The sequence below is a fragment of the Cinclus cinclus genome, chromosome 20, assembly GCF_963662255.1.
Source record: "Cinclus cinclus chromosome 20, bCinCin1.1, whole genome shotgun sequence".
NCBI classification, from domain to species: domain Eukaryota; kingdom Metazoa; phylum Chordata; class Aves; order Passeriformes; family Cinclidae; genus Cinclus; species Cinclus cinclus.
The window spans coordinates 4784984-4797534 of NC_085065.1; the positions used below are offsets into that span (position 1 = coordinate 4784984).

The following is a 12551-nucleotide window of genomic DNA, read 5'->3' on the forward strand; positions in this document are numbered from 1 at the left end:
GAGCGGGAGAGACGGCGAGCGGCGCTGCGTTCCCCCCCCCTCCCCCTCAGCACCCCGGCGGACCGACCGACCCTGCCCGAGGCGCTGCTGCGGTTCCCCGGGGACACGCCGTCGCCTCGGCTGCCCCGCTCCCCGCCGCCCACCCGGCTCCCTGCCGGATCCCTGCGGAGGACACGGAGAGAGCCGCGGGATCCCCCCCCTCCCCTCCCGCCTGCCCGCGGATCCCGCTGCGAGCCAGGCACACAGACTGTCGGGTTTCCCCGCTCCCTCCTCCCTCCGTGAAAGACTTTGCTGGATCCTCCTCCCCGGATCCCCTCCCCGCGCTCGCTCCTTCCTGCGGGAGCGGCTGCTGGATCCTCCTCCCGGCCCGGATCGCCCGCGGGGTCCCTGCGGAGCCGCCGACCCTCCTCCCCTTCGGAGACCCCGCTGGATCCTCCGCCCCCCCGGCCCTCCCGGCGGGATCCTCCTCCTGCCCGCAGCCCCATGTGAGGCTCCGCATCCCCCCGTGCCTCCGCGGTGGTGGGTTATTTTTTTTTTTTTCTATTCTTCCCCCCCCCCCCCTCCTTTTATTTTGAAGGGGGGATCCATCTTAAAACTCTTTTCTGGATCCCAGATTCTCTTTTTTGATTTGCACTTTTTGAAAAACCCTCAGATGCTCCTCCATGTGGACTGAGAGCCCATCAAGACATACACACGAGAACTCATCCCGATCAACTCCAAATCCTGGCTTTTCGTGGGTTTTGCTGCAACACATAAAAGCAAACTTGTATTTAAGACACACTCGTGCAAAAATTTAGCCGGGGACTTGAACGTGTATTTTGGTTTCTTGGTCTTGGTTATTTTTTTTCTTTTTTTTTCTTTTTTTTTTTTTTCCCTTCACTGGAAGTCAGAAGCTTGTTTTGGAATTGGACCTGCTTTTGCTGCACTTCGCTGGGCTGGATAACACTGAAGCTCTTTGCTTTTCTACTTGGATAGTGTTTTCCTGTTGATCTGTTGGGTTTTTTTTCATCTCCTGTGTGGCAGACTTTTTTTTTTTCCCTGAGGGGGGGTAAGCAAACGACGACAACAACGAAAAACTTAATTTTTTTGGCCGTGTGAGATTTTTTTTCGTATTCATATTCGTGAAATTACGGGTACACTTACAAGAAATTAAAAAAAGAAAGCATTAAAAATAAGAAAGGAACACGTCAGAAAGACCCCTACACGGTAGACAAAATACTCGTTTCCTTACAGCAAGACTGAATCGAAAGCTGCCAAAGAGCCCCATAAAGAAAAGACTAAAAGGTAAGAAGGGTAAGAGCCTCTCTTAATCTGGGCATGGTAGAAGTTAGCAGGGGGAGAGACCTGCAAAGCCGGTGCATTCCTCCTTTTTCACAAGTCTAAACTAGATTATTATTTTTTAAAAATTGCTTATTAGTTAGCGAAGCCAGAAACACCCCAAAACATTTCAAAATCCATTTTATTTTTATATGATTTTTTTGAAAACTGGAAACAACCTCCGTTTTTTTTTTTTTAATGCTAGAATTAATTCTGTATTTTTTTCTTCTGTCCAGAATCTCTGCTTGGCCCCGAAGAGCGAGCAGAAAGTGCCATTTGTGAGCATGTTGTGCCACTCAGACATGACATGAAGGCAATTTCTGCTGCAAGGCATGACCGTGTGTTCTTGCTTTAGAACTTACACGTGTGAAAATTATCGCCGAGCGGGTTGGAAATGATCCCAGGGCTGGAAAATTGTGGGCATGGCCAGCAGTGCTGCCCTGTGGGCGAGCACATGAGCTTCAGCTTTGTCCTTCGTGGCTGCTTGCTTTTAAAAGTTAAAATATCTGGATTTGGGTTTGTTCTTTTTTTTTTCTCTTTCTCCCCGCGTAATGAGATTGTGAGGATCCGCAGTAATTTTCTCTTGAGTATTCACAGAGAGATCTAAACCTGGAATGTCCAGGGAGACAGAGAATATTAGAGAGTTTATTCCTTTAACTGCGACCCAGAAGGGGAGGAAAATGGGGAGGGCTCAGTTGTTAACCTGAGAAATCTTGAAACACTGGAAGTTTATTAATTGTTCGAGGCTTCTTTGTTTGCATCACAAGTTTATGTCAAAGGTTAATCTTCTTAATATGTAATTAGTTGAAGGTTCAATTATGGGATTTATTGAACTCAATTGGGTTTTCTCCCCTCTTTTCCCATTAAAAATAATACTGCAGGTCTTTGCGGCTACTTTATTTTCTGCTACAACTGGAGTGTATCTGTGAGAAGAGATTTATTCAATTATTCTAACAGCCAGTTTAAATTTAGAAATAATCTTTGGGACGTCATACCCGTGTCTGTTGCATATTTTTCTCTCTCGTTTGCATATGTATGTATCTGGCGAATTATGCTAATTTATGTACAGAAATTTGCCGTGGACATTAGGCCGGTTAAGGTAATTAAAATTCCAATAAATCCCGCTGTTAGTGGGCTGGCCGGTGGTGCAGAGCTTTAAATCAGGTGGGTGTCGGTGGTGCTGTGGACCTGAGGACAATGCCAGAGCGGAGGAGCAGGAGAACATCTGCACTGCTGCTGGATGCACTGGGAGAGCGAGGCATGGCTTCCAAATCCTGCCCTCCTTCCCTGCGGTGGGTGGGTTTTTTTGGTTTTTTTTTTAGTTTTTTTTTTTTTTTTTTGTTGTTGTTTTTGTTTTTGTTTTTTTTTTGATTCCCCGAATTTAAGCGGAGTTTCCTCTCGGATATTACATTTTTAAAAATAATAATTTCGAGAAGGTAATGGGAGGGTACGCACAGGTTCTCACTGCTTCCCCTGGTGTTTTCCAAGGAAATAGGAGGTGACTTGCAGTGGATGCAACCTGTGCTTAACACATCTCAGTTTGCCACAGCCGCGGTTCCTCGGGTTCAGGAATCCCTGCGATGTCTGGCTGGCTGCTCCTGTGTGTGCTCAAAATGGTGTGCTGAGGAACAGCCCCCGGATGCGCTGGCGTCCCCGCTCTGGCTTCTGGAATTCTTTCCCGAACGTGAAAGCCTCAGTGTCAGCCCTGGATAGCCCAGTGAGGAAAGTGCTCCAGCCTGTGCAGCCTCGGGCTACCCTGGGTAGCACTGCGGTGTTTTTTGGGTGAGATTGCAGAAGCCCTGGGCTGGTGATCACCTAACCCGGCTGCTTCCGAGCCCGGGACTCAGTCTATTAAAAAAAGCTGTAGGAAATCAGATTAATTTGAAGTTTTTTTAGGGAAAATGAGTGCTTAAGGGCACCAGCAGTAGTGTAATAATAATGCCTTGTGTGGCTTTATCCTTATCTTCAAAGGGGAACGGATCATTTCTGACTGGAAGTGATCTGCCTGGCTTCCTGAGATGAGGAAGGTTCATTACAGTCCAGCCTCCGGAGAACAGGTGCTGCCATAGGGAAAACTGATGCAGCCAGGACTTGCCCCAGGGCAGGATGGATGGCTATTAGTAGGGACTGTATTTTAGGCAATATATTGTACCTTTTGTCCAAAGGGTTTTTTTTTTTGTAGCAGTGAAAGAAACAAGATGGACCTTTTTGTTGAGAGCTCCTCTGGATTGCAGCAGGATTTATTTAGGATATTTTAATGTTCCTGTTCTATGTGTGGGTCCCCATATTGACAGATTGAAGTCTGGGTATCCATCAGACTAAGAACTGTTGTGTCACACACAGATGGTTTGTGTGTACTGTACAACAGCTTTCCTGCACATGGATTATTTTGGAGCTGTCAGTGTGCACGGCATCAGTCCCAGTGCCTGGGAATGTCCTTGTAGGCAGCCTTGGGCTGTGCCATTTCCCAGAGTGGAGTTTGCTCTGGGACACTGCCCTTGTGCTAAAAACCATTTGGGGACTTGGAAGTTCCCCTTCAGCCGTGGCATCTCGGCTTCTTCAGAAATCTGTCTCTGATCACCTGTGAGTGGATGGGTTTGCTCCTTGCAAAGCCTGCTGGACCTTGCTGGGATCAGTGAAAACCCCACCTCCGCCTTAATTTCTGGTTTCTTTTCCAGGATTTGTCTCTTTTAGTAAGGTAACACTGCGATTTTGATGAGTTGAGATCTTTCACTGATGTTTGAGGAAAGCGAGGTAATTCTGTACTCGTTTTGCTTGAAAGAGGTTTTTAACACTTGGAAGATAATGAGATGGAATTTCCTTAAAATGAGAAATTGGACATGAGACTGCTTTTGATCTGAAGAGTCTTTGTTGAAGTTCTCAAAACTCCCATGTTCCATACCTTGCCAAGTATGGACTAACAATAAAACAAGATAAAGTGAAAGGTTTTCGTCAGGCAGGGACATATAATCTCCTTGTGTAGTGGAGCAAACTGTTGCTTAGTAGCAGTCTTACAGAAAGCATAGCTTTAAATTGGTCTAGAAATAAAACCTCTTCTTTTTCAGTTTTTCATTTGCTTCATTCAGAAAGGCCAGGAATTTTATTGACAGAGTTACTGCCTGCTGTTCACTCAAAATGACCTACACTTGTGCAGCCCGTTCAGATGCTCCATGCCATGGAGACTCCTTTTCTCTTTCGTGTTACATTTATTAAAAGCCCGATGGCAGCGTTTACTTTCAGTTTTAGCTGTGAAGACTTAACCAAGAGCGGGGGATGTGGGAACGGGTAATATGTTAACTTAGCAGCTGGCCTCGCCGAGATAAACATGCGCTTTTCCAAATGCTGTCATCTGGCCCCTTTCCAAAACAAGCTGAAGGAGGAGGTCAGGGGTGGAGCCATCCCCTGCTTCAGTAAAAAGAGGCTTTCATTTGGAAAGAATTGCCAGATCGTATTGACTAAAAGAACTGCAGACTTAAAATAAAATTACCAAACCTTTCCTGGGTAAACCAAATGGTCTCTCTTGATGACTTAAATTTAAGTGCCTTGTTACAGCGCTGCTTCACATCGAAGGCTCAGCAGCTTCAATGCAGAGTGCATATTCCTGCTTTTTTAAAAAAATCAGTGCTTTATGTAAGACTTTGAACCTGACAACTGATGAAAAATGTATCATCTTTGGTTACAGTAGAGACCTGCAACACAAAAGTGCTATTGTTTTAATTGTTTAAAATTCAGATTACAAGATAATGGTAATACCATTAGAAGGTTTCCCCTTGGCCTAGAAGCTGCAGGTAGGAGTGTGTCGATCCCTCAGTATTAAAGATGAATGATAAGGAAACCTCTTAAATGCCTGTGACGCTGCAGTCTAGCCAATTTAGGATCAGCTGATGCCTTCTAGTGATAATGGCTTGAGGTTTTCAGCTGTATTATGAAGATATCAGCCAGGGCAAATAGTGTTTAGAAGAGAAGTATACCTTATTGAATGGGGAGATGATCTAAAAGTGACAGTAAATTGCATTACTAAGTGATCTATGTGCTCTGCACCGTCTCTTCGTTGGCAAATGCTGTTGGTAAAATGTAAGATGGTTATTCTTAATGTATGAAAGTAGAGGAATCGAAGTATTATTTGATCTCCCTTTAGGAATCTGTGCTAGTTAGGCAAATTGTGAACAGAAAGCATGGCTAGGTTGTACATCTTAAATGCCAAAAGTAGATGTACTTAAGAGTTATTTCATCATTACTTAATCATGGTTAACTTCACTGTGGATTCCCAAATACAGTTACAACTGTGTTTTCTGAAAACTATATTTGTGCACCTTCCTACCTTGTCACTACTATGTTTTAAAATCTCCTGCCCCAGACGAAAATGTCTGGATTTGATCATGAACAAACTGCCTGTTCTTGCACAGAGCAGTCACTGTGCTCTTTGAGGTCTTGTCAAAGATGGTGGAAAATGCTTCCCTACTCTGAAATATGCATCTGATTCTTTTGGGTTTTGTTTTTTTTTTTTTTTTTTTTTTTTTTTGTTTTTTTTTTGTTTTTTTGTTTTTTTTGTTTTTTTTTTTTAAGAGTAGCATGTCTCTCTCTTCCTCCCCATAAAAAGGCCTCTGTCACTGAAGGCAGCTGTAAAATAACTGGCTGTTCTTGCATCTCAAGGTTCAGGGTACCAGGCAAATCTGAGTGAGTTTTGGTCTCAGCCCTGGGTGTGAATCAGTGCTGTAATTTTTCAGCACTGAGGTCTTGAACGTAGTTGTAATTCAAGTTCATAAAATATTAGGAGGCCTGACAGTCCTGAGGTCTGGTTTCTGGAGCTCTTCCCCGTGGGTTTGCAGCCAAGGATGGCTGAGAGCGAGAACAGTTATCTGTGCTGCAGCAGTGATGGTTTATGGCTGGGTGCCCAGATTGTCTGGCTTTGCACACAGCTTTATAGTTTGCCTTTGAGGGCTGTGGAGGAGGTGGAAGTCATTTGTAATAAACAGCTATCTGCAGCCTGCTTTTTCTGGGGTTTGAAATGTACAGCCATTTAAAAAATTGCAAACTAGATGTACATTTACTTAGATTTCAGTCTGGAACTTCTATGTTTTAGGAGCTCGGTTACAAGAAATGGTCACAATTGCTTATTGCTTTGTATTGAAAATACCTAATATTTATCCCTTGGATGTCTGGGTTGGTTTTTAAGCTCTAGATTGCTAGACGAGGAGGTTTTTCAGGATTGTGTTGTTTTGTTTTGTTTCGTTTTTTTTTAATTTGAATGAAAAATTGACTTGTCAAATTGGTTGGCATCCTTTGTGGTAATTAAGCCCCAGAGAAAAATATGTTTATATATCTCAAAATAGTTATCATGCAGCTACCAGCTATAGGCTCATTTAGGAAAAGATAACAGCCACCCCCCTTCTACCACAAGGAAAACAACCACCCTGGGCTATGTTTAGTGACTGCCCACGGGTGTTTTCAGAGGGAGATCCATTCTTCTCTCCACTTCTCTCCCCCCAGTTTCTTGTTCATGTGGACTGTGCATGTTTTCCCATGCTGATTTTCTGAAGGGATGGCAGTGCTGTCTTTGTTACGGTCTTGTCCGAGAGGAGTCTCTTAGAATGGCATTACCTGATTTTTCTTAGATGTGCTATTTTCATTCCTGTTCCTTTCTTCCCTTCCCGAGTTCTGTATGCACAAAGTGTACAGTTTTCTCTCTCATCCTGCATTTCCAAGGCTTCCTGATGGGAAGTGGGAGAGCTGTTTGTTTTGGTGGAGGGTTAGGGAGCGCTTGCTGTGGCTTGGATATGTTCAGGGTGGTCAGTACGTGCACAGATCAATTGTTAGTGCAGGCTGACTTCTGCCAAGTCTATTTTAAGCTCAGCCAGATATCTGTGTTGTGTCAGTCTGATTTCAGTCCTGCTCAAGCCTCCGACTCTCAGGTCTTTTAGTTCTTCAGAATTCCAAAGTGTTTTCATGGCTGATGCTCGTGTCATTCATTGGTGCTGACAATGGAGATCCTTGTTTTTAAACAGTGGCTGGTTACTGGTAAACAAAAGAGCATCAGCCCAGTGCTTTAACACAAACCATTCTAGAAAAAAGGAGCAGTTCAGGGAGAATGCCAAGGGCAAAAAAATCAGCTGTACAGATGCATAATGTGCAGACTGTCATTTTCCTGTGTTCCTACAAGGTCATTAATAGACTATAGAAGGTGTTTTTGTAATGTTTCTGCTTAAACTCAGTGTATCCACACAGGAGCCTTGAGGATGATCCTGCATGTGAAATATGAAGCTAAAAAACTTCAGTAGCACTGCAGACATAAGCTAATGGGGAGTGTGTGTAAATCAAGTAAGTCTCTGTATACAAGTGTATTACCAAAGGCAGGAGCAGCATTATCCCTCTGCTAACATCATTCTGTCCATGTGCAGGTCTCAGCTTTCCTCTTCCCTCAGTGTTCTTAATGGCCCTTACCAAGTGCACCAACTTACTTAACAGAGGAGAATTGCTTCCAGGGTTTGTGTTGTTTGTGTTGAATTTTTACCACATTATCAGCTTTGAAATGAGTGCTGCAGCTTGAAATTCTTTCTCATACAAAAGATGTCCATCTATGCAAATCTAATCATCCTTATCCTGTCATGACTGGATGCTGTAAGTGCCCAGTACTGTACCTCATTCCTGTTTTGTGATGCAGAAAAAATTGCTTTTAGTTAAAAATAACCTGTTGGCATACATGTGCTGTTCACATTTTCCTGCCTCTGAAATTACTTGGTTTCTCTTTGCTGACGTAAACTATAATGAAGTTTATCTTAAGTCTTTCAAAAATAAATTAATATGGAAGATGCAGCATCCTCTGGTAAGGAAGGAGGAGAAGTTATTGGTAGCAAGCTAAATGCTCTTTAATGTTTTTAGTATGATCACAGTAAAATATGTCTGATCCAGGTGTGGAGCTAAATTTGGTCTCGCACATTAATAGAACTGCTGGTGTTAAGGAGCAGAGTCTCTATAAATAGCAGTATTTCAGGTGAAAGATTTATTATCTGGGACTTACTGGAGCTTGGTGAATGTGTAATTTTTACTATTTCTATTCTTCTAATCAATCTCCTAGAACTCAACTCCTTCACTTGAGAGAAGAATGGTCCGAGTAAGTCTCATTACACCAACAGTGTATTAGAGATGTCAGTCTTTATACTCTGCTACCACATTTACATATAATAATTGAATAAAGCAATGGTTGACTTAGTGGATGGATAGTTTGCATAGTGATTTGCCTAAAAAAAAGACTCTCAACTTTAATTTTTTCTTACATTTGTGAGAATGAAACGTACTTCACAAATTTCTAGGTGAAATCCTGCAGTGATTTCAAAACTCATTGCTTTTGAAGCCAACAACCCAGACTGATAGCTACAATCTTTTTTTTTAATCTGGGTGATATTGTAACCCTGATAGTCCAACTGCACTGAAATTGTGCTTCTATCCTGCCCCAACCTCAATCCCTCAGTCAGTATCCAGACAAGCAAGAGCTGCTCTTTCTGGAATTCTGTCTGCATCTACTGATCAGATAACACACTTGGAGACATATTGGATGTATTTCTGAGAATATTTGCTCCCTTGGGCATTTCATGCACTAAATTAAGGTATAAAATAGTTATTACTAAGATCATAATTGACCATAAATTGATTTCCAAAGTGGTATTTACTGCAACTAGTTTTCCTGCCCTGGAAGATCATTTATGGCTATTTCCTTTCCCCATCTCTCCCCCACCCTGTCTCTCCTCCCCCATGGAGCTGCTATTCATTTGCTAAGTTGAAAAATGGATGATGGCCCATTCTGATGTTGGTGTGATATTCTAATTTATGCTTTTACTATGGGAAGTGGAGTAGAGAAATAGAAGAGTTTATTTCCATTAAGTTCATCAAGTTTTAAGGATTACTCTTTCAGCACTGCAGAGCTAATCTTTTAAACTGTGATAGGTTTGTGGAAGGAAAGTTGCTGGCATGGATTATGCTGTTTCCTTAATTTTGGATGATAGGATATATCTTTAACTGAATCCAGTTTCCAGCCTAAAGATAGGTTCAGAGTAATTGTTTCTTATATTACTCAAATTATGTTGCCTTCTTAATTTTCTCAGTTTTCAAAACAGCCTTGCAGCTGAAGGTACAATGGAACAAAAACTTTAAAATGTATTAAATTATTATTTTCTTTAAGTTAAATGACATGATTATAGTCAACAGCTTTTTTTTTTATTTTTGTAGCAAAATGCTAGGAGTGTATAAAGTGCACAGACCAAGCAGATTTTCTTCATTTGTGTTTAAACTTTCACAAATTCGCAGTGCACAACTTTAAGTACAGTTTATTAGTCTATAGTGTGTTTTGTCTTCCTTGACTCGGATCAAATTTGGTGTTAACCTCCTGCCGAGAATTCCAGGACCCCTGACATTTTATTGTGACTCTTGATTAGCTCACCAGGGTTCCTGCTAAGAATTCTTCTTTCATTCATTTGATAAATTGAATTCCCTATTCACAGTGCCTTTAAATAGAATGGTATTTGGAAAACTTGAAGGCAACAGCTCGAATGTTCAATGAGCTCACTCAGCAAATTTAAAAATGCAGAGGAAGGAAATCATGGGTTTGTGTATTCTAAAATCTTCTAAAAGAATAAGCATCTTACAAAAACTTGTATTTCCATCATCACGCTTGCTTTAAGTGTACTTCCCTTTTGGTTTCTAAGAAGTCCTTTTGACATCTCTTTTCCCTTTTTCATCTTGTTTTGCCTTGTTGTGTCAGGAGCTGTGCATTCACCTTACCTGTCCCCGTGGGAGCAGGTGTGATGAGGTGACCCAGCACGGGGGCACTTCAGCTTCCCAAGGCAGTGTGTGTGTGTTGTGGTGTGGAGAGAGAGCACCACCCTTCCCACCCTGGGCCCTACAGCATGAGGAACAGTGTCCTTATTTTTTTGCTGGTTGTGGATCTCGAGACACCCCCTCCCTGTGAGGCTGCTCTTCTTTGATTCTCCCCATCCAAGTCTCCCCATGAGTTTCCTGGAGCTGGGGCTGCAGCAGTGTCCTGCATCTCCCACAGCTTGTGTCTCCCGAGGTGACACCTGGGTCTCAGTGCTGTGCTAGCAGAGGCCCACCCCACCCCTCGTCTTCCTGGAGACTGGCTTCTACAGCTTCTGCCACACGTCTGGGAAATTATTTTAATATCACAGGAAAGCCTGTGCTGGAGGGGACCTTAGGTAATGTCAGATGTCAGATGAGTGTTCAGGTGGAGTGATGTGTGTGTGTCTGGTCCCTGCTGCTCCTCGCTGTCCTGCTGGTGTGTGTTGGTGTTATTCTTGGACATGTCTGCTACAGTTTCCCTGCCTGTGGGTAGGAACGAGGGCAGTGTGTGTGCGTTTTTCCACTGTGCCTGTGGCAGGAAGTCTGCCTAAGGAGAGGTGTTGCTCACCTTCCCGGGCCTGTTTAATCACACTGGAACCACTCACGAGCATGGACACCCAATGGACCTGTGTGCCTGCAGCTGCTGTGAGGTGGGGGTCGTGTCAGCACAACCTTATTCCCAGAATAAGCACAAGAGGAACACCATAAACATGCCTGTCCTCAGGGTAAATTCTGTTTCCTACTTTTTGTAGGTTGTGTTGTCCAGCCCCACCTGTATGAGAGCACCAACCTGATCTTTAGCTCTGGCAATAAATAAGTTCACTGTGCTTTCAACTGCTGCTGACAAAGTGATTGGGCTCAGAAATAATGGAATACTGGCACCTAACTGATGGAAGGGGGAAAGGAGGGTTAGGTGTGTTGGAAATTGCTACAGGCAAAAAATGTGCATCACTGTAGTTAGACAAACAAACTTCTTAGTTATTTTCAACAGAGGGGCATAAAGGCTTAGCTGTGCTTGCTGGAGGGCTCTGAAGGTTTGCTGCACATTGGCCCCAGCTGTGACCAGTCCCTCCTGACCCCGTTGTCCCTCCAGAATGACAGCTGACTGACTGGCTCCACCAGCCTCCATCCCTGGGAGTGGTCAGCTCTGAGCCTTCCTAACAAAACATCCTGTGGAGCTGCTGCTCCTGTTCCAATTTCCTGGCCTCCTGCATTGCAGTATCCCTGTGCAGCTGGCCCAGGAAGCAGCGCTCCTCTAAAGTGTTCTTGGAGTTCAGCTGCTTGTCTGTGGGTTGCTTCTTCTCCCGGGTCAGCTAAAGGGTGACACTTAGTGAGGGGGCTTTGCCTCTGCTGGCACAGGGCTCTCATCTTCTGAAGTATTTACAGAAACCCAAGTAGCCAACAATATCTGGAGAGACAAACATGCTGTGCTCTTGCTGAGCTGCTGGATTCCAAAGCTATTTTCCTTTGTGCATTATGTCCCTGGAAGATTGGGGACGAGCTGTGGAGCAGATGCCAGATCAACTGAGGGTAACTATCATCAGGCCTGGGAGGGAGGCAGTGCTGGGAAAATAAATCTGGTTATCTGCACTCTTCACAGTGTGTAGCTTAATTTTTCCTTCAGCCTGTGTTTGCTGAGGGAAGAGAGTTGTTTTTCATAGCATGTTTCTTGCTGTTTGTAGCCTGCTTTGAGTGATGAATTTAATGCATTTTTTTTTTAATGGGGCTTTTTTTTCTTTTTGTCCTTGCATAGCCTGAGTGGTGCCCATGGTGGGGTATTTAAAGTCTGCTGGGGTGCTGTCAGCAGGTTGAGGGAGCAAATTCTGGTATGGTTCATGCCTGAAATGCATAAATGGCAGAAGGTGTGGTGTACAGTTCTAGCCCATGCCCAGATTTGCATACTAACTCCTTAAGCTGCCCCATGTTGGAGCTTGTATGTACACTAATAGACCTGCACTGTGGAGAGCAACACCTTCACAGGAGAGGGGATGTACCTGTGTGGTGGCATCCCTGTGGGATTATCTATGTGAATCTCTTCCTTTGGATTGGAACTTCCATGACTGATCAAGTGATTGTCCTCACTTGCTGTGCTTTGATTGGCATCATGTGTCTTGGAGTGCAGTTCTCAGATTCCTTTTAAATAAAACGTCGCTGGATGATGAGTTCCAAGGGTGCAGTTAATGCTTTCCTGCTGCCTGGGAGCAGACTGGAGTCAGGCTCCACCTGAAACAGGGATGGTGTGAGTAGGAAATCCTCTGCAATGACAGTTTTGCTCTGCAGATCCACTCTGGTGTGTGCTACTTAACAATGACAGGGTAGCACACCTGAAACATTGCTGGTTGTACTCCAGTGCTCTCCTCAGTGCCCATCCCTCTCAGCTAACA

The 12551-nt window shown here is 43.8% G+C and overlaps 1 protein-coding gene across 6 annotated transcripts in view; it reads left to right on the forward strand.

The window, feature by feature from the left end:
- Window positions 1-580: 580 nt before the first annotated feature.
- Window positions 581-12551, forward strand: part of TNRC6C (trinucleotide repeat containing adaptor 6C) — a 99826-nt gene continuing 87855 nt past the window's right edge. For all 6 annotated transcript variants that reach the window (XM_062506508.1, XM_062506507.1, XM_062506509.1 and 3 more), the window contains exon 1: window positions 581-1284. The gene's annotated coding sequence lies outside the window, so the exon portion shown is untranslated. The remainder of the gene's footprint in view (window positions 1285-12551) is intronic.